The sequence below is a fragment of the Mauremys mutica genome, chromosome 7, assembly GCF_020497125.1.
Source record: "Mauremys mutica isolate MM-2020 ecotype Southern chromosome 7, ASM2049712v1, whole genome shotgun sequence".
NCBI lineage: Eukaryota > Metazoa > Chordata > Testudines > Geoemydidae > Mauremys > Mauremys mutica.
The window spans coordinates 126,482,177-126,482,413 of record NC_059078.1 but is presented as its reverse complement, the minus strand read 5'-3'; positions in this window follow the sequence as shown (position 1 = coordinate 126,482,413).

Below are 237 nucleotides of genomic sequence, written 5' to 3'. Positions count from 1 at the left end.
TTTTAAAAATTAGCTAAACTTTCTTTTTTGTCTCTCTCTTTTCTCTTCCCTTTCGTGCGGTTTAGCTTCCGGAGCGCACCCAGCCCTGGGTTTATTTCCAAATGTATTTATGAAACGAACAGCCCCGGGTTTAGTGATCAGAAAATACAGCCTGTATCTGCTCTGTTGTTCTATACGTTTAGCCTCCCTGGTTCCCACCGGATATTTCCAATGGAAGCTCCCAAGGTAATATTTCCT